The sequence below is a fragment of the Lepus europaeus genome, chromosome 20 (assembly GCF_033115175.1).
Source record: "Lepus europaeus isolate LE1 chromosome 20, mLepTim1.pri, whole genome shotgun sequence".
NCBI classification, from domain to species: domain Eukaryota; kingdom Metazoa; phylum Chordata; class Mammalia; order Lagomorpha; family Leporidae; genus Lepus; species Lepus europaeus.
In genome coordinates this window covers 62,672,522-62,698,012 of record NC_084846.1, presented here as the reverse complement: position 1 = coordinate 62,698,012, position 25,491 = coordinate 62,672,522, and the positions used below count along the sequence as shown (strand labels likewise).

At 46.2% G+C, this 25,491-nt stretch overlaps 1 protein-coding gene across 1 annotated transcript in view; it reads right to left on the bottom strand.

The window, feature by feature from the left end:
- Positions 1 to 25,491, bottom strand: part of SEMA3E (semaphorin 3E) — a 256,562-nt gene that overhangs the window by 177,078 nt on the left and 53,993 nt on the right. The window lies entirely within an intron of this gene.

Genomic DNA, 25,491 nt, shown 5'->3' with positions numbered 1-25,491 from the left:
CGGCAGCAGCCAGGACCCTAGGGGAAAGGCAGCTTTGTAGTCCTCCCCGTCCTGTTTAATCAGGAAGTCCGGACAGGGACTTGACACTCATCAAAACTGACAACCATCGCGCCATGCCTGCCATCAGTGTACACATCAGGGCGCCTCTAGTCTACTTATTCCTCAGTAACTTCACTCTCTTTAGAAATTATCCTAAATACTGGAGTCACATATACACAGATCTCCGTATACACACAGCTGTTTAAAGTCCTCCTCTCAGCACCATTTAGCCTTCCTTTACTGAGCAAACACAATTCTTTCACATTGTTCTCTTGTACACAGGAGTCAAAACCATTCATCACTTGCTATTCAGTATTTGTCTGAAAAGGAGCCTAAAACTCATCTCACCAAAAAAATAAATATAATTAATCAATTTCAAATTTGATATGACAATGATTCAACTAGACCATTTCTCCCTTCATTTGTCAACCAGCCCAGTCTATAATGTATGAAGACGCTGCCAAATGAGAGTTGTCAAACTTCCTAGAATTCTACTTAGAAGCCAATATTGGAAACGTAATAAAGAACGGGATTTAAATATTATCTCTCAGAGGGAAATGAACTCACTTTTTCTAAACAGTAGCTGCTTTATATAGCCGTTCAAAAACTTTTTTCTCTATTTTCTCTTTTAATTTGAGAGATATAGAGAGAAATATCTTCCATCTGCTGGTTCACTCCCCAATGGGCAAAGCTGACTCCAGGAGCCAGGAGCTCCATCCAGGTCTCCATGTGGGCGGTGGGGACCCAAGTACTTGAGCTGTCACCTGCTGCCTCCCAGAGTGTGCATCAGCAGGAAGCTGGATTGGAAGCAGATGAGTTAGGACTTGAAACCAAGCGTTCACTCTGACACTGGATGCAGGCACTCCACGTGGCACCCCTAACCACTGCACCAAGGCCTGCCCTTGAACAGATATTTTGTAAAAGAAAAAAAAAACAAAACAAAAAAACCAGATTGTATTTGGAGAAAACTTGTGCAAGGAATTAAAGAATTATAAATGTGACAGAAAAAATAAGATCCTATTTCTGGAATGTCTGGGTTGGTGCCCCTCACACTGTGCTGTGATTAATATATTAAAGTTCTGCACCCACGCATCAGCCCCATTTTTGCTAACACATTTTGCTCCTTGGTTGGAGTAAAGTTGTTTAACAATGAAGTGACTCTTGTATGCAATGACTAACTGTCGCTCCTCGTGTGCAGAACCTGCCTGTCTCTCTAGCTGCTATAACTTCAGTGCTGGGCTCAGGACTGCTGGCCCCATTGCTGCTGTTCAATACGTAACTGCAGGAATGATGGAGCATGAACGATAACACACAGCTGCCTGGAAGACAGCGACTGTTTAGGAGAGAGGTAAAGATGAGCTCAGGCATTATTAGAAACTCAGATTATTTCCTGGAAGTAGATGGCAAATGCACAAAGGTGGAATGTGTTGTCATTTCTTATTGATCTGGAAACAGGCATCCAGACTACGGGCATGCATGTGAGACCCAGATTTCAATACTGTTTTGTGGAAGAGACTCTGGGGGTTTCTGCACCAGCGGCCGGGCCCCACGGCTGCAGAGCACATAGATTGTCCAGAACAGACACCGGCTATGCTGCTTTTCACTTTCCTGGGTGGAAATTTCACCACCTTCTTCAGAATTCTTCTTGCGTTCTATTGGACAGGCAGTAAGAAGTTCCTCCTTTTTCCCCCAAAACAAATTTTTCATATTATTTCTTTTAGACAGGCTTTTTCATAGAATCTTCAGTCTTTCCATAATCTAATTCTTTTTTTTTTTTTTTTTTTTACAGGCAGAGAGGACAGTGAGAGAGAGACAGAGAGAAAGGTCTTCCTTTGCCGTTGGTTCACCCTCCAATGGCCGCCGCGGTAGGCGCGCTGCGGCCGGCGCACCGCGCTGATCCGGTGGCAGGAGCCAGGTACTTATCCTGGTCTCCCATGGGGTGCAGGGCCCAAGCACTTGGGCCATTCTCCACTGCACTCCCTGGCCACAGCAGAGAGCTGGCCGGGAAGAGGGGCAACCGGGACAGGATCGGTGCCCCGACCGGGACTAGAACCCGGTGTGCCGGCGCCGCAAGGCGGAGGATTAGCCTAGTGAGCCGCGGCGCCGGCCTCCATAATCTAATTCTTTAACACATTAAAATTGTCCATACCCTTCCTTCCTTATCAATATGTTACTTTTGCCCCCAAACCACTTAACTCATTTCATCCTTTTGCACACACCGTATTTGTAACCTAATAGTGACTGATTCTTCTTCAGACTTTCTCATGGTTCTTCAAATTCTATTTCATTTATAAGACTATTTCAGACTGCCCCACACATATTAACTCTTGGCCCCATCTGCTCACACACATTCCAATACGACCTGATATGGCACTTGGCTGTTTTCCAAGAACAGTGAAATGCTAATTTGGTTCAGCCCAGAGTCCCAGGACAAACCTCTTGCCATTACACCCTTAGAGCCATCCCTTAGTCTATGTGTGTTGTAATGAGTATTTGCCCAACATAATCACCTTTGGTAAACTTCAGCATGTTTTGAATATTTGTTCCCCACTCCCTTCCATTAAAATCCCTTTATATGTTCTTTTTGTTTCCTAGCACATTGACAGCTAAATACAAACAAGGGGACTTCAAAAAGTTCATGAAAAACTGGAATTAAAAGATAAGTTTAGGAGTCAGTGCTATGGTGTAGTGGGCTAAGCCACCATCCATGTGCTGGCATTCCATATGGGTGCCAATTTGAGTCCCAGCTGCTCCACTTCCGATCCAGCTCTCTGCTAATGGCCTGGAAAAGCAGTGGAAGATGGTCTAAGTGCTTGGGCCCCTGCACCCATGTGGGAGACCTGGAAGAAGCTCCTGGCTCCGGGCTTCAGATTGGTACAGCTCTTGCTGTTGTGGCCATTCAGGGAGTGAACCAGTGGATAGAAGATCTCTCTCTCTCTCTCTCTCCCTCCCTCCCTCTATCCCTCTCTCCCTCTCTCCTTCTCCCTCTCTCTCTCTCTCTCTCTCCCTCCCTCCCTCTCTCCCTCTCTCCCTCTCTCCCTCTCTCCCTCTCCCTCTCCCTCCCTCTCTCTCTCTCTCCCTCCCTCCCTCTTCTCTGTAAGTTTGTTCTTCGGATAAATAAATAAATCTTTTAAAAAGGTAAGTTTATTTGTGTGCCAAAAAATTGAAATCCACACATGGTTCTTTCATACCACACAGGTGCAGGGAGCTTGTTGAAGACTTTTTGTGTAGCTGGTGCCTAAAAATTTGTTTATTACAGAGGCAAATCCTCACTGGAGAGATAAACTCTCAGGTAGAGAAAGTCTGGGCACGGTCACTTGGAACTCAGGTCAGGCTCCGTCACTTCCAACCCAGCACTTCACGTGACACGGGCAGGTCAGCGTCTCCTGTGTAAGGGACTCTGGCAATAGCGTGAGTCTCACGGAGAATATGTCCTGGGTACAGAATTGGTACTTGGGGCCAGCACTGTGGCGCACTATAAGGGACTCTGGCAATAGTGTGAGTCTCACGGAGAGTATGTCCTGGGTACAGAATTGGTACTTGGGGCCAGCGCTGTGGCGCACTGGGTTAACACCATTGAAGTACCGGCATCCCATATGGGCACTGGTTCCAGACCCGGCTGCTCTACTTCCCATTCAGCTCTCTGCTATGGCCTGGGAAAGCAGTAGAAGATGGCCCAAGTGCTTGGACCCTGCACCCATGTGGGAGACCCTAAAGAAGCTCCTGGCTCCTGGCTTCGGATTGGCCCAGCTCCGCCACTGCGGCCAACTGGGGAGTGAAGCAGAGGATGGAAGACCTCTCTCTCTGCCTTTCCTTCTCTCTTTGTGTATCTCTTTCAAGTAAATAAATAAATCTTAAAAAAAAAAAAAGAATTGGTACTTAGTGGTTTTATGGTTGGGACTATATTAAAATCTGTACACATGGCCTAGAAGTGGTCTCCTAGGATACTTGTGTTGAGAAAGCATCACTATTATTATTTTTTATTTATTTTTTGACAGGCAGAGTTGACAGTGAGGGGAAGAGAGAGAGAGAGAGAAAGGTCTTCCTTTTTGCCGTTGGTTCACTCTCCAATGGTCGCTGCAGCTGGCGCATTTCGCTGATCCGAAGCCAGGAGCCAGGTGCTTCTCCTGGTCTCCTATGGGGTGCAGGGCCCAAGCACTTGGGCCATCCTCCACTGCACTCCCTGGCCACAGCAGAGAGCTGGACTGGAAAAGGGGCAACCGGGACAGAATCCGGTGCCCTGATCAGGACTAGAACCCAGTGTGCCGGCGCCGCAAGGCAGAGGATTAGCCTAGTGAGCCGCGGCACCGGCCAGCATCACTACTATTTTAAAAAATTTATTTGAGCAGAGAAAGAGACAGAGTTCACCGTCACTTTAATTCGGCCGTCATTTACATTCTTGTGAACTACCCTGATATTAGTCAGATTTGTAGTTGGCTTTAATACGGTTCACACATAGCAGTGTGTGCACTCACGCACAAGCCTTTACTTTGCCTTGACAGCTGTCCTAGGAAGACGATGGCTTTGGCCTTGTGGGGAGGACACTGGCTAGCATGGTCTCTGTGTCATGTCAGATTACCAGGGCTGGAGACGCATCTCTGGCTCCCATGTCCAGCTGACTCAGACCCTGGAAGGTGGCTGTGACGTTCAGTTAATGGAATTCCATCTGACATGGGAGCCCTGGATGAGTTCCCGGCTCCCAGCTTTGGCCCTGCCCAGTCCCGGCCGCCGTAGGCGTTTGGGGAGTGAACCAATGGATGGGAGTTCTCTGTCTCTGTGGCTTGGTCTCTCCCTCGCTGCCTCTTACAGAAACGTGTGTGGAAAACTGGAATGAAAAATGCATTCATTTTTAAAATTGTCATAGGAAAAATTAATATTGTCCGGCAAAGTTCTCCATTCTGGGAACGAGGTTGAGGGGGACCTGGTTTGTTTCATTTGCTACAATTTATTACTGGCTACAGGAAGCCATTACAAAAAGTCATTTAAAGTTCTGAGATTCACTTTGATAATGGACTGAACTTGTGAATTTCGGAGCTATAAGCTCACGTCTGACCAGTGCTCAGTGATTTGGGATGAAGATGTTAAGCCCGGCTGCGGCTCTGGTCTTCAAACACTGACTTCTACTTCTCCCGTCTTCTGCTAAAGAGAAGTGTGCAGCAGACTTCAGAATTCGCACTGAGAAATCGCGACACAGAACTCTCCTCGCTCAGGGCTGGTTCTCCTGGAGGACGTCTCAGTGTGGGGCCCGGCGCTACTAAGAATTGAAGAGTCAGGCCGGCGCCGTGGCTTAACAGGCTAATCCTCTGCCTTGCGGCGCCGGCACACCGGGTTCTAGTCCCGGCCGGGGCGCCGGATTCTGTCCCGATTGCCCCTCTTCCAGGCCAGCTCTCTGCTATGGCCCGGGAAGGTAGTGGAGGATGGCCCAAGTGCTTGGGCCCTGCACCCGCATGGTAGACCAGGGGAAGTGCCTGGCTCCTGGCTTCGGATCAGTGAGATGTGCAGGCCACAGCAGCCATTGGAGGGTGAACCAAAGGCAAAAAGGAAGACCTTTCTCTCTGTTTCTCTCTCTCACTATCCACTCTGCCTGTCAAAAAAAAAAAAAAAAAAAAAAAAAAAAAAGAATTGAAGAGTCAAGCTACAGAGGGGAAGTACACGTTCCAGTCAAAGCCTCAGCAGAGCTGGAAATGAAACTGAACGTGACGTTTACCCTTCGGGAAAAGAAAGAGTCAAGGGAAGGCAGGCAGAGGCCGAGGAGGAGACATCCTTGCGGGGGATTCCAAAGACAAGAGGGAACAGTGAGAGCGACACACTGTATTCCCAGGGACTCAGCAGAGGAAGCGGTTTTTTTTTTTCTTCTTTTTTTTAATGCCTGGGAGCTGAATTGCTCACAAAACAGCAACCATGATCTCTCTCAGAATCTGCGCCTCGCAGCATCTCCCGTAGAAACACGGGGTTGGCCATGAGATCTTTGTCCAGTGGAACACAGCAAACAATACAAGCAGAGATTCGAAAGCATTTGCCCGCCGGGAGCCCCTCTGTCTTGCTGGGCCTCTGAAATGCAGCGGCTGCTAAGCCAGGGCCAACCTGCGGGAGAGCAGGAGGCTGCATGGAAGAGAACCTTGCTGCCTCAGCCAACAGTGCGCTCCCCGCGCACCTGCCAAAGCCAGACGTGTGCGTGAGGCTCTCCTGGACCGGCCGGCAGCCAGCCGCCCTGGCAGCTGACCACTGACGTGGGAATGGCCAGCATCATCAGCCAGCCCATCAGGAGCCAGATGCAGCGCCTGTTCCAACCCCACCACTGCCAACTAAAGGGAACCGGGTGTTTCCAGGCAGTACGCTTTGGTGTGGGTTGATACACAGCAAATGCCAGGAGCCATAAATAGGGGGACAGTAGCTGTGGATGAGAAAGAAAATGTTTCCCTTCTCTATTTCTCCATTTCCTGGTTCATTTTAGTTGCTGGCTTAAGAATAGGTGACTATTTCACTCCCCTTTGAGATCTGCATTAGTTTACTTAATCTGATTCATTGTAGGTTTGCTTTTGTGCTAAAAAAGTCATTATCATCAAACACCTCAAAGAGTATCATCGCCTGCGTACGAGACAGAATCAAGGCTCACTGCTGGCATTATGATGTATATACAATGTATCTTTTGCAGGCAAAGTAAAATACAGTGGTTTACCCACATATGCCCTGGAATACAAATTGTATTTGCTTCCACAATAAATCTGACAAGTATTAATCAAAAGTCATTGTCAATGTGTCCAACATTTTACTATTTGTTTTCATTATTTAAAAATGATTTATTTATTTACCTGAGAGGCAGAGTTAGAGAAAGAGAGAGAGAGAGAGAGAGAGAGAGAGAGAAGGAGAGAGAGAGAGAGGTATGAGAGATCTTCTATCCGCTGGTTCACTCCCCAAAAGGCTGCAATGGCCAGAGCTTGGATGATCCGAAGTCAGGAACCAGGGGCTTCCTCTGGGTCTCCCACATGGGTGTAGGGGCCCAAGCGCTTGGGCCATCTTCCACTGCTTCCCCAGGCCATAGCAGGAAGTTGGATCACAAGAGGAACAGCCAGGACTCGAACTGGCACCCACATGGGATGCCAGCACCGCAGCCAGAGGCTTAACTACTACACCACAGTGCTGACCCTTTAATATCTGTTTTCTATCCCTTTTAAGATTCAAAACTCTCATATAAAACTTTTTCTTTTCTTTTTATGTCAGTCTTTGGGCTCGTAAAGATTTGGAACAGCTGTAGCTGTCTCTCTTACTGATAAATGTTACTGTAAACCGTGGGTCAGTTTCCTGAATGCCAAAGATACGATCTCTGATTTTTTTACCCTTTGCTTACTTGCAAAAGGAGAGATAGTTTAATAGCTTCTCTTGAATTTGAGGGAGGAAATATCAACTCATACTCTTATTTTTATTTGTTTGAAAGGTAGAGTTACAGAGAGAGAGAGACAGAGAGAGAGAGAGACAGAATGAGAATCTTCTATCCACTGGTTCACTCCTCAAATGGCTGCAATGGCTGCAGCTGGGCCAGGCTGAAGCCAGGAGCTTCCTCCAGGTCTCCCAGGTGGGTGCAGGGGTGCAAGCACTTGGGCCATCTTCCGCTGCTCTTCCAGGCGCATTAGCAGGGAGCTGGATCAGAAGTGGAGCAGCTGGGACTGAAACCGGCGCCCACATGGGTGCCAGCATTACAGGTGGCGGCCCTGCTGCCCCACAGCACCAGCCCTGCAGTACATAGTTTTAAAAATTTTCTTCAAGGCATTTTAGTCCATTGGAGAAAAGGAACTCCATTTTCTCCCAGGGCCTATTAATGGATTCTTTATCCATAAATAACTTGTCAAGACTCAAGACCCAACTAAACAAACTAGGGGATAACACAATGTCCCAGACATTGCAGTAGATGTGGAAGCCCCTAAGCCCTGCACATACCCGTCTGGTCAGTACTGCACTGATTTCACAAGTAGAAGGAGTCTCTGATACGGCACTGAGGTGTGTAGCGCTCGGCCTGAGTGCGTTGCAGCCTACTAATCCTCTAACATACACGAGCTAGAGGAAATGGAAGAATACAGTGTGGCAGACTGTCTACTCAGTTTAACGGCAGATGAAATGCGAGACAGACGTTAGAGGTTTTAAAGCAAGAATAGAGGAAAGTTGGCTCTAGGAAAGAGGATAGAAAGCGATTTATTATTATTATTATGAAAGGTTATAAGGAATATGTCTCAATTCAGAGAATTAGAAATGACATATTATTTCATATTTATTATAAGTGAAAATAATCTCATAACATTAATATTTTAACAAACCAGAAGGGAATATAGGAAACGTCTTCATATAAAATTCTATCTCTACTTTGGTATTACCCTTTTATTATTTTTAAATGAAATAACCTAAAATACATTGATTCTGAGGGACCACAAGTAATCTACCTATTGCAAAAATATCAAAATATTAGCTCATAATGTTGAAAGAGGATATTACCTCATAATTTTTGCCTTTGTAGACTTCTTAAGCGATTACTGCTTGCCTTCAGCTACGACTGTGACATTTTTCTTACAAAAATATACTGCATGAAATGATGAAAACGTTTCATACGCCCTCGAGGGCTTTCTTCCATTTATGATATTTAGTTTTGTTTTATGGCTACACACCACTAACATTACAGTACCAATGGTCTTTTTTATTGTTGTAGTTATTAAAAGATAGAATTCATAGTTTGTCCTATTAAAAGGCACCATTCAACAGAGAAAAAGGCTGGAAACATACATAAAAATGCATAAACAAAAATGAATAAGAGACTGGTGATTAAAAATGAAGGTTGGAAACATTTCTTCCACAGCTGCCCCAACACGGTCTCCTCTCTTAATAAAATCACTTGTAACTGAGAAATTTTAGAAATAAAGGACCCACCCACTATAATAAAAAGCAGATCAGTTCAGAACAGAAATGTCCTGGCCTCCATTTGATTAAGTGCAGACATAACAAATGTAGTTTATTCGCATATCGGCCCTTTCGCTTTGTTGAGTTTTTCAGTCCTTGTTGAGTAACGAAAGGCACAGGAGTTGTACAGTTTGCGCCATGATTTGAATGAGTCAGAAATGTGCAATTCAGTAGCAGCTCCTGGTGCCACAGTAGCTAAGGTAAGAACTTCTGATCCTGCCCCATGGGGATGGACCAGTTCTGACCGCAGCTCTCTGGCCATCACCTCCCCAGTTCCCTTCGCTCACCAATCCCGCAGCTCTGCCCACTGACTGCCCGTCAGGTGTGTCCCTTCCTCCTCTTCCATTTCCACCACGACTGGTTCTTGGAGTCTCAGGAGCAGAGCGTTCCACTTGGACCAGACAGACGCAATTCCTGACCCCCTTCAGGGTAATTCAGGAACCATCTCCATGAGGCTCCCTCAGCTTCACAAGGTGACGAATGTCTTCCACGCCTCCCTGACCCTCTGTGTTATGGTATTTATGTCCCTGAGCCATAACTGTCACCTTACATAACCATCTCCCCCAGCTTGGAAGGCAGGGTCCATGTTATTTATTTTTTAAATTCTTCTTCCAAGTAAATAAAAAGCACTAACTGCTTTGAATATTTGTTCAGTGAATAATGAGCAATAACTTGGCAAAGTACTTTTTTTTCTTTTAGAAATCCTGTAGTTATTAATGTATTGAATTCTGTGTCCAAAATGATAATACTGGAACTTAACTATTGCATAGTTTTTGTATGTTCTCTATGTGATGAATTTGAATGTCAGGAACGAAGTTAAACAAACTAGTTTTAAGTCGTTGAAGATTTCATGAGTTCAGACTTGAACAAGTCTCCTGTGGAACGGGCTTGGTGTCCTCATCTTTCAAAAGTAAACTCAGGATCTGAAAGTCATCCGTGCCTAAGTGAAGACTCAGAACCCCAGCGATTCCGCTTCTTTCCAAAGATCCATATCACGGCTGACGTCCTCAAATGTCTTCAAAAAAGAAAGCTCACATTTTCTAGGTATCTACTTATTGTCCAGTACTGTACCATTAAAGATGCAAACTGGATTTTCAAAAAGGTTTAGTTGTTTATTTGAAAGGCAGAGCGGAGAGGAAGACACACACACTAAGAACTTGAGGCCGTCCTCCACTGGCTTCCCCGGCACGTTCGCAGGAAGCTGGATTGGAAGTGGAGCCACGGGACTCGAACCAGCCACTCTCATACGGATGCGTGTGTCCTAAGCAGTGACTTAGCCTGCTGTGCTACAGAACATTCCACAGTCTACTGCGACAGGTGCTGCTGTACTGTGCAGAGTAACATTTCCAACCAAGAGCCTTTGATGATTTTTCTTGTAAGTTAACCTCCTGTGCTGTAAGAAGCTGGACGTGAACTCTGCCAGTTCTCACGACTGAAGGACCTGTCCTCTTAAGCAGTGAGACTCCTGGGATCTTAACTACGTCGCTGCTTTGCTTTGGCTTTTTGGGTACGGTTCTCTAACGAGTGAAGCAGCCCTGCAATGACATACTCCAACTACTTTTTTAGTGTTTTCAGTTTAATACATTGAATTTTTCACCATGGAAAAATAATTTTGCAAACATTAGCAGCTTAAATGTAAAAATAATTAAAAGTAATAGCACATAACCTCAAGCCAGGCTAGAAGCTGTTAGCTGACAGCTGATCAGGGAAGTGCTACTGGAGATATGAGAACCCAGACCAGACAATCGCTCTGCTGGAGATATGAGAACCCAGACCGGACAATCGCTCTACTGGAGATACGAGAACCCAGACCGGACAATTGCTCTGTGCAGAACAGTCAGAATGTCACACAGGATGTGCACAGTCAGAATGCACACAGAAACAAACCGGGGATATTTTCATTCATTCACAAGCAGTTTTGTCTACACTGCCAATTAAGGATCATGGTTGGAGGATTTTTCAAAGCAACAGAAAATCCTGTCATCATTTTCACGAGTGGAAAGTAATTGAGCTGACTGTAGAATCTAAGATGATTATTCTTCACATGCTGTGAAAACAGATAGAACTCCCCGTCTAAAGAGTACTGATGTGTAAGTAGGCCTAGGGAGGGGTCAGCACTCTCCACTGACCCCTAACGTCCAAGTCCTGAACACAGCATCACTTCTCACTTATCAAAGGAAGAAAGACTATAATGCTAATGAAACTTACATTATAAAATTCATTAATTAAAACATTTAAATAAGTTAATAAAATAATAATGTGCAAGTTTAAGAAAGTAGTAAATATTCAGTTCATTATTTTTAAAAAAATATTTATTTATCTGAAAGGCAGAGTTAGAGAGAGAGAGAGAAAGAGAGAGAGAGAGAGAGATCGATCTATTCCCTGTTTCACTCCTCAAATGGCTGCAATGGCCCAAGCTGGGCCAGGCTGAAGCTAGGAGTCAGGAACTTCTTCCAAGTCTCCCTTGTGGGTGCAGGGGCCCAAGCACTTGGGCCGTCCTCCACTGCTTTCCTAGGTGCATTAGCAGGGAGCTGGATGGGAAGTGGAGCAGCTGGGACTTGAACCGGCGTCCATATGGGAAGCTGACATCACACGCAACAGCTTAACCTGTGATGCCATGATGCTGGCCCCTGAATTAGTTATTTTTAAAAAGCAAAAGCTGGATGGAAAGTCTGCTTCCATAACGAACAATGGAGTTGGAAATCCGCTCTGTGGCTGTTGAGGGCAGTGAGATGGCACCCCCTCCCCCTGCGGAGTGCAGTTCTGAGAATCGGGAGGCATCTGTCCCTTGACTATTACATTTCTATCACGTGTTGGTGCGAAACGAGCGAGATCCCTGGGACCCAGTGGTGAGAGCAAAGCTGCCGCACCGCCCTGACCGGGCCAGTGACGACCGATGTTCACCGACGACAGCTGAACCCTGGGTGGACAGGTCGAGGAAGTAAGACTGCTCTGGTACGTAGGAATGCAATCTCTCCCTGACACAAGTTATTTTTGGGGGTGAATTTTCTTTTTACGTAACAATGAAACAAATATCTCTAACAGGGTGCAGTGGTCCCGTGGTCGTGTGGGATGCTCGTGCGCCGTGGCAGAATGCCTCGTGAGTCCTGGCTGCTCTGCTTGTGGTGCAGCTTCCTCTGCTGTGCACCCGGGAGGCAGCAGGTGATGCCTCAGGTCCTTGGGTCCCTGCCACTCAAGGAGCAGACCCGGATGGCGTTCTGGCTCCTGGCTTCAGCCCGCTCAGCCCTGGTCGCTGAGGGCATCGGGGGAGTGAACCAGTGGATGGAAGCTTTCTCTCTCCCTCCCTGCCTATCCCTTGCCTCTCAAAAAAAAAAAAATGAAAATAATCAAAATGTAAAAAAAAAAAAACCAACCATACATATATAAACGTAACTACACATTGATAAATATTTAAACACAAATAATGAGAACTGGGCTACATTTACTTTTGTGTATATGTGTGTTACATATGTATGAGATAATTAGCATAATTTTTTGTGATGAGTCCCTTACCTAGCCTAACCATTTAATGTACTAACATTATTTTTTCTAGACTTGATCTACAAAGATTCTATGTGTGTCAGAAATACTGACGATTGTTCTCACAAGTCTGCCCACACACAAGTGAATCACGCAATCAAGTAGTGCGGTCTTCCCATGCAGCATTTACGTGGGCCTGACGTAAATCGTAAATCCTAGGACTGCTTGTTCTTTAACTGACATACCCTCAACAGGTTCGCTTTGTGAGCAGCTGCTGAGAAGTGGCCCAGCTGAAGGAGCGCTGCTAAAGGAACACCAGAGGATGGAAGGCGAAAGGGCCTGGGGCCCCTCTTGTAGCACACGTCTAAATATGTTAACATAAATCACATGCAATCATGAATAAATTCAATTTGTATTTTTAAAAAGCAAAATCGTGAACAAGTCGGTACTCAGTGAATGACGGAATCGCAGACGTGTGCCCTGATGGCGCTCCTGGGACACAAAGCAGGAGCGCCCAGGAACCAGGGGCAAGGCTCCCTCGTCCAAGGCGCTGCTGCTCTTCATCTGCCTGCCGCCCGCCCGCCTGCCCCTGCCTCTCCTTCTCCTCCCACACATCGCTGGGCAGTCACTGGGTGCCACTCGGGACAACCCCGTTTCCTTGTTCACGAGTGGCTTAGGTGTTGGCGTGTGACGCCATTCTGGACGACGGGATGCTAAAGAGACTGTGTGGAGGGATTCTGTGACGAGTTTCCCTGGGGTCAAAAGGAGCCAGACAAGAAGAGATACATTCTTCGCTCTGGGTCTACATTATGGCCTGGTGCCGCCAAGGCCCACCTGTGACCTCGGGGACTCTGAGCTGAGCAGGGAGCCCAGGATGGGGACGAGTCCTTGGCAACACTGCTGAGCCCACACAGCCAACGCGCACAAAGGACGAGATTCGTACACCACAGAGCCTCCTCTCTTGGGATATATGTTTTTTTGGCTGAATGAGTTAAAGTTCCTTGTTGTAATCAATTGTAGTATTATTTGCAAATAAGAGCATCTTACATTCTAGGTAAGAAAGGAATTAAAATCACAGGATATCACACTGTATCCAGAGCAACAGTGTTATCTAAAAAAAATAAAATAAAATAAACCCATGTTATCTATGTAGGAAGAACTCTTTTGCCCAAGTCCATCCTCAGGGCTGATCAGACCCATTTCACATGGAAGAAAGTCACTTGCTGGCACTGCACAACCAACGCACAGTAAAACCTTGTTCTTGGAGACAAAAACCACACCCTCCTGGTTGCCTTACGTCCTTACAACGACTTTGTGAGATCTTCACAACTCTATTTTTTTGCAAAATTATTTCCAAATGATTCACTGTCGGATATGTAAGATGACCAAGAAAATTTCAAGAAAATGCCACTGGCAGAAAAAAACTATGCATGTTATTTTTGAGTCAGTCCATGTGCTGGAGGCAGACTTGGGAGTCAGTGGAAGCACCAGCACAGGGCTTTTCAAACGGTCAGAAAGACGATGCACAGCACACTGGCCCAGCTTCTCCGGCCAAAGTCACCCCTGGAGCAGTCACAGTCAATGGCTCCCGTACTGTTGACTGTATTCACACTTTTTTTTTTTTTTTTGACAGGCAGAGTTAGACAGTGAGAGAGAGAGAGAGAGACAGAGAGAAAGGTCTTCCTTTTTCCGTTGGTTCACCCCCCCAAGTGGCCGTTGTGGCCGGCGCATTGCGCTGATCTGAAGCCAGGAGCCAGGTGCTTCCTCCTGGTTTCCCATGCGGGTGCAGGGCCCAAGGACCTGGGCCATCCTCCACTGCCCTCCCGGGCCACAGCAGAGAGCTGGACTGGAAGAGGAGCAACCAGGACAGAATCCAGTGCCCCAACTGGGTCTAGAACCCGGGGTGCCGGCGCCGCAGGCGGAGGATTAGCCTATTGAGCTGCGGCACCGGCCCTGTATTTACACTTAAAAAATACAGTCCACTCATCACATGTCAGAACTTTGAATCATGAAGGAGAATTTCATTTTTAAGTTTATTCATTTAAGGGGCTGGTGCTGTGGCACAGTGGGTTAACACCCTGGCCTGAAGCGCTGGCATCCCATATGGGCACCGGTTCAAGACCGGGCTGCTCCTCTTCCAATCCAGCTCCCTGCTATGGCCTGGGAAAGCAGTGGAGGATGGCCCAAGTCCTTGGGCCCCTGTACCCACGCGGGAGACCTGGAAGAAGCTCCTGGCTCCTGGCTTCGGATCAGCACAGCTCCAGCCATTGCGGCCAACTAGGGAGTGAACCAGCGGATGGAAGACCTCTCTCTCTTTCTGCCTCTCCTCTCCTCTCCTCTCTGTGTAACTCTGACTTTCAAATAAATAAATAAATCTTTAAAAGTTGATTCATTTAAAATGCTTATTTATTTGAAAGGCAGACACATACCTGTACACAGAGGGAGTGAGAGAGATCTCCCATCTATTGGCCCACTCCCCAGATGCTGTGACTCCCAGGGCTGGGCCACGCTGAATCCAGGGCTGGGGGATTCCATCCAGGGCTCCCACAAGGGTGGCCGGGGACCAGTACCTGAGCCACCACCTGATGCCTCCCAGGGCTGGGAGTGCCCTGGGAGTCCAGCACTGTGATATGGGACGCGACTGTCCAGGCAGCATCCTAACCACTGCACCAAACGCCCACACCCAGCTAATTTTCAATTCTCAGATTCCCTTCTCTGGCTCCTCCTCCTCTACTCTTGCCACCCCTCCTCAAGCCATTCTTCTAGAACAGCAAACAACAATCTTCCCCCAAAGAACTCAGTGACGTCACTGCCCTGCTTCAGGCCAGCAATGCTTTTGCCTTACCCCTGGGACAATCCTCGTCCTCTGGCCCTGTGCCCCCCAGGTTTGTGCCACGCCCACTGTGACCACTGCTTCCGGGGCTCTGAATGCCCTGAGCGTGCTCTGCCCTGGTGACCTGCGTGACGCTGTCTCTGCCAGTCTCATGGCCGAGTCCTCCTCTGTGTGTTCACCCCTGGCCCCCTCCCAGAGAGGCCTCCTCAACCATCCCACCTAGAGTAGGACCACCGCACTGTTCACAGGATCCTCCTGCTGCTCCCAAAGCATTCGCCAAAGCCAGCAGTCGTACTTGGCTTCTCATTGCTCCACTGTCCGTCTTTCTCGCTAGCGTGTGCAAGCCATGAGGACAAGCTTCATCTTTTTCCTTTTAAATCATTATATCCTGAGTGTTTACCATACTTGCTTGTGTTGAATGTAAATACTGAATAAGTGGGAACCAGTATTGTGGCACTGCAGGTAAAGTCGTGGCTTATAACGCTAGCATCCCATATGGGTGCTGGTTCAAGTTCCAGCTGTTCCACTTCCCATACAGACCCCTGCTAATGGCCTTGGGAAAATCAGTGGAGGGTGGCCTCTGCCACTTATGTGGGAGACCCATATGAAGCTCTTGGCTGCAGCCTGGCCCAGCCTTGGCCACTGTGGCCATCTGAGGAGTGGGCCAATGGATGGATGATCTCCCTCTGTCTTTCAATGATTCTATATATAGGGAACCCAAAACACTCTACGGGCAGACAACTGGGACTCATAAAAGAGTTGACTAAAGTAACAGGATATAAAATCAACACACAAAAATCAACAGCCTTTGTATACACAGACAATGCCATAGCTCAGAATGAACTTCTAAAATCAATCCCATTCACAATAGATATAAAAAATTTAAATACCTTGGATAAATTTAACCAAGGATGTCAAATATCTCTATGATGAGAATTACAAAACATTAAAGAAAGAAATAGAAGAAGACATAAAAAAGTGGGTAAGTCTTCCATGTTCATGGGTTGGAAGAATCAACATCTTCAAAATGTCCATATTACTGAAAGCAATTTATAGGTTGAATGCAATACCATTCAAAATACCAACAACATTCTTTTCAGATCTAGAAAAATGATGCTAAAATTCATATGGAAACACAAGAGACCCCGAAAAGCTAAAGCAATCTTAAACAACAAAGACAAAGCTGGAGGTATCACAATACCAGACCTCAAGACACACTACAGGGTAGTTATAATCAGTACAGCCTGGTACTGGCACAGAAACAGACATGGAGACTAATGGAACAGAACAGAAACTCCAGAAATAAATCCTCACATCTACAACCAACTTATCTTTGACAAAGGAGCTAAAATCAATTCCTGGAGCAAGACAGTCTCTTCAAAAATGGTGCTGGGAAAACTGGATCTCCACATGCAGAAGTATGAAACAAGACCCCTACCTCACACCTTACACAAAAATCCACTCAAAATGGATCAGAGACCTAAATCTATGACACGATACCATCAAATTACTGGAGAACACTGGGGAAATCCCACAAGACACTGGCATAGGGAAAGACTTCTTGGGAAAGACCCCAGAAGGCAGAGGCAATCAAAACCAAAATCAGTAAGTGGGATTACATCAAACTGAGAAGCTTCTGAACTGCAAAAGAAACATTCAGCAAAGAGGCAACCGACAGAATGGGAGAAAATGTTTGCCTGTAATGCAACTGACAAAGGATTAACTTCCAAAATCTATAAAAATTTCAAGAAATTCAACAATAATAAAACAATCCAATTAAGAAATGGTCAAAGGACCTGAACATTTTTCCAGACAGGAAATTCAAATAGCCAATAAACACATGAAAAAATGCTCAAGATCACTAGCCATCAGAGAAATTCAAATCAAAAACACAATGAGGTTTTTGTTACAATTACAATGGCTCTCATATAGAAATCAACAAACAAATGCTGACGAGGATGTGGGGAGAATTGAGTCTGACTAAATTGTTGGTGGGAATATAAATTGATACAGCTACTGTGGAAGACAGTATGGAGACATCTCAGAAAGCTGAATATAGACCTACCATAAGATTCAGCCATGGGGACGGTGCTGTGGAGCAGTGGGTTAAAGCCCTGGCTTGAAGTGCCGGCATCCCATATGGGCGCTGGTTCTAGTCCCAGCTGCTCCTCTTCTGATCCAGCTCTCTGCTATGGCCTGGGATAGCAGTGGAAGATGGCCCAAGTCCTTGGGCCCCTGCACCCACGTGGGAGATCCAGAGGAGGCTCCTGGCTTCAGATCAACTCAGCTCCGGCTGTTGTGGCCATCTGGGGAGTGAACCAGCAGATGGAGGACCTCTCTCCATGTCTCTACCTCTGTTACTCTTAAAAAAAAAAAAAAAGACCCAGCCATTCCATTCTTGGGAATTTATCCAAAGGAAATGAACTCAACATGTGAAAGAGTCACCTGTTCCCCCATGCTCATTTTGGCTCAGTTTTCAATAGCTAAGATATGAAATCAATCCAGATGTCCATCTGCTGAAGACTGGATAAAGAAATGATGGTATATATAGACTATGGAATACTACACAATAGTAAAAAAAAATGAAATCTGTCATTTGCAGCAAAATGGACACAACTGGAAACCATTATACTTGGTGAAATAAGCCCATCACAAAAAGACAAAGACCATATGGTCTCTCTGATCTGTGGTAACTAAGAGAGTACCTAAAATGTAATCTACAGGAGTGAAACTGACACTTTGAGAAGTGATGGTTTTGAACAGCCCTTGCCTTGCCTGTCAGGGAACAATGTTTTTCTTGTTTGTTTTTGTTCTTTACTTCTTTTTTTTCTTCATACTAACTGGTGAACTCTCTACTTAGTGTAGGGTTAGTCTTACAAGTACAAAAATTAACAGAAAACTGATCTCTGTGAAAAATAGAATGGTAAAGGAAGAAAGAGGAGGAAGAAAGGCAGGGGTATGGGTGGGAAGGTGGAGGGGAAGAATCATCACGTTCCCAAATCTGTATATATTAAATGAAGTTATATTCCTTAAACAAAATTAGTTAAAAAATTGAATAAGTGAATGAAAAAACCTCCATTAATCCCATGTTGCTCAGCATCTATGAGTCTTAGAGTAAAGAAAATTGCAGGAGGCATTTGTAGTCAGCCTTGTTATATTACAGTATTAAGATGCAAGATTGATAAATGGCTGGGTAGCAGCCCCTCTGAATACCCTTCACAATCTACATGTGTTTCTCTTCATCACATGTTTTCTATTTTTGTTCAGCTATTTGTGTTAATTTATTTTCTGTTACAAACTCAGAAAACCCAAGAAGACTTTAAGAACTCCTCCCTGCTGTGTGTTTGCTTTGGGTAACTAACAGACTTCTCCCTATGAACCCCTGACCAGCAGGAAGAAAGGGCAGGCTGCAAAGCTGTGTGAAGTCACAGAGAAACGCTATACCTAGTGCCCTATACCCAGCAAATGATCAATAAGTGGTGCCTCTGCTGGGTTGAATGGTGTCTCGAAAAACAAACAAAAAAAGAACCCATGTTCATATCCTGGAAAGTGTGAAAATGACCTTAATCAAAAAAAAAAAAGTCATTGAAGATGGAACCGAGGGTCTCAGGATGACATCATCCTGGTAAACTTTAAATCTGTGGACAACTGTCTGCTGATGGAGACACACAGAGAGAAGAGGTCAATGCAACGAGAAAATGGAGGCAGAGATTAGATTACCTGAGCTCAATTTATGGACATTATCAATTGCAAATAGACTGCAGCACACCTCCACGCAAACGGAGAGGGGAGGAGGTTCGTGGGGTGACTGGGACATAACTGCCGTGTCATCTCCAGCTCACATCACTTCATTATCTATGAAACAATGACATCGGGACAGATTAGAAGCTGCGACTCAAATCACTGGACTTTGTGGGACACCACGTTGGGGGTTAGTCTCTATCCTTGCCAATCCAGCAAATGTTGCATTTATGGTCAAATTCACCTCCCCTCTCCCCCTTTGTAAAGAGAGAATGTGCACAGTTCTCATCAAATCGCAGACGGGTCTGGGACTGCCCAAAGAATAACAGCCTCACTGGGGAATCGTGACGGTCTTTTCTAGTTGTTAGGCGACACAGCAGTTCAGGTTTGTATCACTTTAAGGCATCGCGACTTTTGGCATGCTATTTTCATCAGTCAGATCCTTTCCTTAAAGACCAAAGACCAGCAAAAGAAGGGACTATAATAGAGGTTGTTTTAAGTAAACCTATCTTCCTCTAAACATTATAATAAAAATCTACAGGTTTCCGTTTTCTTGTGTACAGTCTGTCATTACCCACCACGCTCCAGCCACGGAAATAATCCATATAGTCATCCATATAAATGCAGACTCCAGACTTCCTTAAACTCTGAAATTGCTGTATTCAAGTTGAAGGGTCATGGATGCAGGAGGAGAAAAGGAAGTACGAGAAATGTCTAATTTTCCTATTTCTCTCAGCACAGGAGACTCAGACTGTTACCCAAGCAGCCGTATTTCGGCACAGCATACCCAGAGGGCTACAAAAGCGAGATTCGCATGGGTTTGTAGCTTAGGAGGATCAGATAATACAAGGTTCTTAAAGTGCACCGTTTCTCTTTTACTCGTTTCTGAAGTTTACCAAACAGAAACTGAGGGGCTTTCTGCAGAATATCACACGTGGAGCAAATGTCAACAGTGCAAAGTTATAAAAAATCAGCTGCCAACCATTCTCGTAAAGAAATTATGTATGTTCCCCGACTCTTTCATGTTAATAGAATTTTAGGTAATTTGAGGCTTCTAAGAAGTGTATTATGGATTATCCCTAGTGCTTCTTGAAGGTTAAAATAAACTTGCTTTTCAGCGTATTTCCCAGGCATGTCTGTGAAGAACTTGGGGGATGGCAACTGACTGGCAGATCAGAACAAGGGGCCACAGGTCTGGCCCAGCAGTTCATTCTGTATGTGGCACATGGTCAATGAGTGTCCCTCATTTGAAAAAAATTCTGAAAAAACATGTGGATGAAAGTCTTGCACATAAAACTCATCAAACTGGTCTTAAAAGCTGTGTATTTGGAAAGTGATTGCTTTCTCCTAAAAGTGAATTTTGTTGTGGCTTTTCAAAAGAGTGAGACAACGGTGGGTCATGTTAACAAAACAATCTACATACCAAATTTCCTAGATTCAAAGATTATCTCTACCACTTAGAAATTGGGTGAAATAGTCAGGGTTTGCCATAGAAATGGGGGGTAGGATGATTTATTTTGGAAATTGGCTAGCTCATGCAATTACAGAAGCTAAGACATTCTACCATCTGTCATCCACAAGCTAGAAAACCAGGAAAACCAAGGATGCAATTCAGTCTGGGAACCTGAGGAGCTCCTGGTGTAACTCTCACCTCAAGCCCTGAGAATGGGGTAGGTGTGGGGTAGGGGCGGGACCAGCTCCGGGAGTGCTTGTGCTGGTGCCAAGTCCCAGAGTCGGAAGGTCCAACGACCAGAGGCCCACACGTCCAAGGGAAGGAGAAGGTGGTAGATGTCCCTGCTCAGCCAGAGGGAGAGACTTCACCCCACCTCTTCTTGTCCTATCCACTGAGTGACGCCCTCACACGGCAGTGAGGGTGGATCTCCTTGACTCTGTCTATGGTCCAAGTGCTGATTTCCTCCAGAGACACCCCTGCACCCACATCCAGAAACCTTCTCCATGAACTATCTGGGCATCCCTTAGTCCAGTCAAGGCATGAACTTAACCTTCACGTTGGGTAACTTCAGCAAGTTACTTATGTATGTTTCAATTCTCTTTCTCTAGAATGGAAATAACATCTACTAAAAAACAAACAAACAAACAAACAAAAAAAACACAGGATTGAGGGTTCAATGAGTGAATATAGATATCTTCCTTTGAATTTAGTAAATTAGCACAATACAGTAAGTGTTCAACACGTTAGCTGTAATTTATTTATTATTTTAAAAAAGTACCCTATTACTGTGTTTTCCTGAGTCTAAGGTTAAAAGGTTATTTTACTGTACCAATATCATGGCATTGAGGTTTATGGGAAATATATTTCTAACATATTGTGAATCATGTTGATCACTTGCTCTCATGTTTAACTTTCAGGGATCATGGGTATATGACTTTAGGACTTTAAAGTATATAGGATAGACTGCTAATTCCATTTTCCATTTAATATTTCTCATGAGAATAAATCTGGGTTAGAACAGAAAATCAATTATATGCCTGGATTTAAAGCTGTTATTCACTGGTTTAAAATGTTAGCATCTGATACTGTCTGCACGAAACAGTTAACTATTACTTAATCCCATCTATTCCATGTGAGTGTATTTGAGCCAGTTTCTGTTTCTCCGTAGTGACACCTCTTCTACTCCTACACCTTGCAGAAAGATTCAACTTCTTCCAACCCTGTTTTTATCATGCTCCTCCTTTCTACTGTTGAAACATTTTGAGATATCATTAATCCCCAGCTACAACTCCCTAGCCTGGTATTTGTTTTAAGGCTTCTTGAACACATGCATGTTGTATTTGCATTTCTCCTTATAATATTTCCTGTCTCTTTAATTTTTTACTTAGATGGTCTGTTCAGTTTTATTCACCCAATAGCACCCTTTATACAGCATGCCAATTTTTGTCAAATTATCCTTTACCACTTTATTTTTATAGCCAAAAAGTTAACAGGTTTACCAATCTTAACTAAAGTCTGTTTTTTAAATGCCAAGAAGATTCTATTCATAACTGAAAGCAAACATTGCTCCAAGCTCCATTACCTCATTTACACAGAAGCTTCCTCCAATGTTTAAACTCTTTCTCCGCTCTCCTCCTGCTGTGGGTGCACTGCCCTTCTCTGTTAGAAGTAACGCTGTCTTGTCCAGCTCAGCCCCGCACTGCTGGAGCTCGCTTTGTTCCACCCATTACCAGGGTTATGGGGCTCAGTGCAGGACCCGGAGCCCAGCTGGCAAACTCCGATTGTGTTCAGCAGCAAGTAGGGACAGGGCTGTGGGGACACAGAGGGACAGGGCTGTGGGGACACAGAGGGACAGGGCTGTGGGGACACAGACGTTACTTCCGTTCTCAGGATGCCCGGCTCTCACGTGTGTCCTCAAGTGTCAGCAGGAATTAAAAAGTAGTCATCAAAATTTCTAGAAGGGGCAGGTGTTGTGGTGTAGCAGGTAAAGCTGCCACCTGCAGTGGCATACGGGCACTGGTTTGAGTCTTGGTGGCGCCACTTCCAATCCAGTTCTCTGCTATTGGCCTGGGAAAAGCTGCGGAAGATGGTCCAAGTGCTTGGGCCCCTGCCACCAACATGGGAGACCTGGAAGAAGCTCCTGGCTTCGGATCGGCACAGCTCTGGCCATTGCAACCAACTGGGGAGTGAACCAGCTGATGGCAAATCACTAACTTTTGACTTTCAAATAAATAAGTGAATCTATAAAAAAAAGTTTCTAGAAAACTGTTGGTTTCAATCCATTGCAAAAGGAATGCAGATTGCTTTAACAGATATTTTACATATGTTTTTGCCACACAGACACCAGCTAGTCCTCGTAATGTATCTATATAAATGTGGGACAGCTCCTGGCAGGCTGGTATGCATGATCCAATTTCATGTCAGTAACAGTCACACTCCATATTCCATACTCTCGGGTGTTTACACCATTTTTATCCCACGCATATTTATTGTCGTTCAGAAAGCTGTCCTTCCGGAGCACTTTTTTCTTAAGTTCAGCAAAGTGCACTCTGAGCTGGCTGACCTGAGCACAAGGCTGCTGAGTACAGCCGGCCACCTGCACGAAGCTTGCTGGGCTGTTGCTGGGTACAGCCGGACAGCAGCACGAAGCTTGCTGGGCTGTGGCTGGGTACAGCCGGCCACCTGCACGAAGCTTGCTGGGCTGTGGCTGGGTACAGCCGGACAGCAGCACGAAGCTTGCTGGGCTGTGGCTGGGTACAGCCGGACAGCAGCACGAAGCTTGCTGGGCTGTGGCTGGGTACAGCCGGACAGCAGCACGAAGCTTGCTGGGCTGTGGCTGGGTACAGCCGGACAGCAGCACGAAGCTTGCTGGGCTGTGGCTGGGTACAGCCGGACAGCAGCACGAAGCTTGCTGGGCTGTTGCTGGGTACAGCCGGCCACCTGCACGAAGCTTGCTGGGCTGTGGCTGGGTACAGCCGGCCACCTGCACGAAGCTTGCTGGACTGTTGCTGGGTACAGCCGGACAGCAGCACGAAGCTTGCTGGGCTGTGGCTGGGTACAGCCGGACAGCAGCACGAAGCTTGCTGGGCTGTTGCTGGGTACAGCCGGACAGCAGCACGAAGCTTGCTGGGCTGTGGCTGGGTACAGCCGGCCACCTGCACGAAGCTTGCTGGGCTGTGGCTGGGTACAGCCGGCCACCTGCACGAAGCTTGCTGGGCTGTGGCTGGGTACAGCTGGCCACCTGCACGAAGCTTGCTGGACTGTGGCTGGGTACAGCCAGACGGCAGCACGAAGATATGTAACTTGTGTAATTTTTTAACCCAAGCAGGTATTCAAGATTTTTTTTTTTTTGACAGGCAGAGTGGATAGTGAGAGAGAGAGAGACAGAGAGAAAGGTTTTCCTTTTTGCCGTTGGTTCACCCTCCAATGGCCGCCGCAGCCGGCGCATCGCGCTGATCCGAAGCCAGGAGCCAGGTGCTTCTCCTGGTCTCCCATGGGGTGCAGGGCCCAAGCACTTGGGCCATCCTCCACTGCCTTCCCGGGCCATAGCAGAGAGCTGGCCTGGAAGAGGGGCAACCGGGACAGAATCCGGCGCCCCGACTGGGACTAGAACCCGGTGTGCCAGCGCCACAAGGCGGAGGATTAGCCTGTTAAGCCACAGCGCCGGCCAAGTATTCAAGATTTATGTAATTCAAATAATTAAATGCATTCTTTTTTTTTTTTTTTTGACAGGCAGAGTGGACAGTGAGTGAGAGAGAGACAGAGAGAAAGGTCTTCTTTTGCTGTTGGTTCACCCTCCAATGGCCACTGCGGCCGGCGCACCGCGCTGATCCAAAGGCAGGAGCCAGGTGCTTCTCCTGGTCTCCCATGCGGGTGCAGGGTCCAAGCACTTGGGCCATCCTCCACTGCACTCCCGGGCCATAGCAGAGAGCTGGCCTGGAAGAGGGGCAACCGGGACAGAATCCGGCGCCCCGACCGGGACTAGAACCTGGTGTGCCGGCGCCGCAGGTGGAGGATTAGCCTATTGAGCCACGGCACCGGCCTAAATGCATTCTTAAGTGGTAACTTCTGTTTTCATAACTTTTTATATTTATTAATTTGACTTTCATGGATATGTTAATTATATTTGGTGAAAAAAACAACAAAATATAATAGTCTTTTACTTGGCAATATTTTTATCATTACACTAGGTGATTTTTAATGTTAAAAGTCTCCACTTTTATGTTGGATGAGAGATGAGCGCGTTTGATTCTCATACTTTCAAAGAAACAAAAAGGCTGCTTATTTCAAATAAGAATGGTGTTAAGTTGTGTGGTTGAGTGCAGCGGCAGGTGGGAATGAGAGAACTGTGTAAAACCAGGTCCTTGGGGCTGGCGCTGTGCCGCAGTGGATTAATGCCCTGGCCTGAAGGGCTGGCATCCCATATGGACGCCAGTTCTAGTCCCGGCTGCTCCTCTTCCAAATCAGCTCTCTGCTATGGCCTGGAAAAGCAGTAGAGGATGGACCAAGTCCTTGGGCTTCTGCACCCGTGTGGGAGACCTGGAAGAAGCTCCTGGCTCCTGGCTCCGGATCGGTGCAGCTCCCATCGTTGAGGCCATTTGGAGAATGAATCAATGAATGGAAGACCTTTCTCTCTGTCTCTACTTCTCTCTGTAACTCTATCTTTCAAATAAATAAAATAAATCTTAAAAAAAAACCAAAAAAAACAGGCCCAGGCTTCCCACTCTAGGTGGAGACACTTGGTGACCTTGCAGGTGCAGTCAGGGCTCTGGGAAGTCTCGCGTGGGTGACTTGAATGTCAGTCAAGTCATCGTCACGTGCTGGTGCTCCAGAACTGATCCCAGGAGTCACGTGGTGTCAGATCCCAGGAGTCACGTGCTGTTAGCAACGCATTTCCTAGCAGCTTACACGTGGTGGGTGTGAGGCCCTTTGCCTCCACGCAAGTCGTACTGAGATGCTGTAACTTTGCTCCTCAGAGTCTGTAGTCCTCCTTAGCTTTAGA